Below are 646 nucleotides of genomic sequence, written 5' to 3' on the forward strand. Positions count from 1 at the left end.
TTTTTCTTGGTACTTTTGCTAGTTTATGCCCCGTTCTTCTCGCACAGGTAACTTGGTATACGATCCTGAGGTTGAGAAGGCAGCACGTAGGCGAAGGCAAGAGACCAGGAGACAAAAAGAAGGGTTCTCATTTTCTGAAAACGAGTCAATAGAAGACGAATTGAGCATGGCCAACACCCAGACATTACGGGAGTTGGCTACCCCAGAACTGACTCATCAGCCCTTGTGCATCACGTTCCCAACTCTGGCTGAGAATACCTCATTCGAGTTGAAATCGGGGTTGATTCAACTCCTACCTTCGTTCCATGGCCTTTCTGGTGAGGAACCCCACAAACATATCAAGGAATTCGAAGTGGTTTGCTCTAGCATGAAACCCCCTGCGGTCACCGAAGAGCAAATACGACTCAGGGCTTTCCCTTTCTCTCTCAAGGATGCAGCGAAGGATTGGCTATACTACCTACCTGCAGGTAGTATCACCACGTGGGCACAGTTGAAAAAGAAATTTCTGGAAAAATTTTTCCCCGCATCCCGGGTTGCGAGTCTGAGAAAGGAAATATGCAGTATCAAGCAGTACTCCGGGGAATCATTGTACGATTATTGGGAAAGGTTCAACAAGTTGTGCAAAGGATGCCCACAGCATCAGATT

The 646-nt window shown here is 47.2% G+C and overlaps 1 non-coding gene across 1 annotated transcript; it reads right to left on the reverse strand.

The window, feature by feature from the left end:
• Positions 1-538: 538 nt before the first annotated feature.
• On the reverse strand, positions 539-646 carry LOC140006764 (small nucleolar RNA R71). The gene has a single exon (XR_011814598.1). It is a non-coding gene; the product is annotated as a small nucleolar RNA R71 (small nucleolar RNA).

Source organism: Coffea arabica, chromosome 1c, assembly GCF_036785885.1.
Source record: "Coffea arabica cultivar ET-39 chromosome 1c, Coffea Arabica ET-39 HiFi, whole genome shotgun sequence".
Classification (NCBI taxonomy): Eukaryota; Viridiplantae; Streptophyta; class Magnoliopsida; order Gentianales; family Rubiaceae; genus Coffea; species Coffea arabica.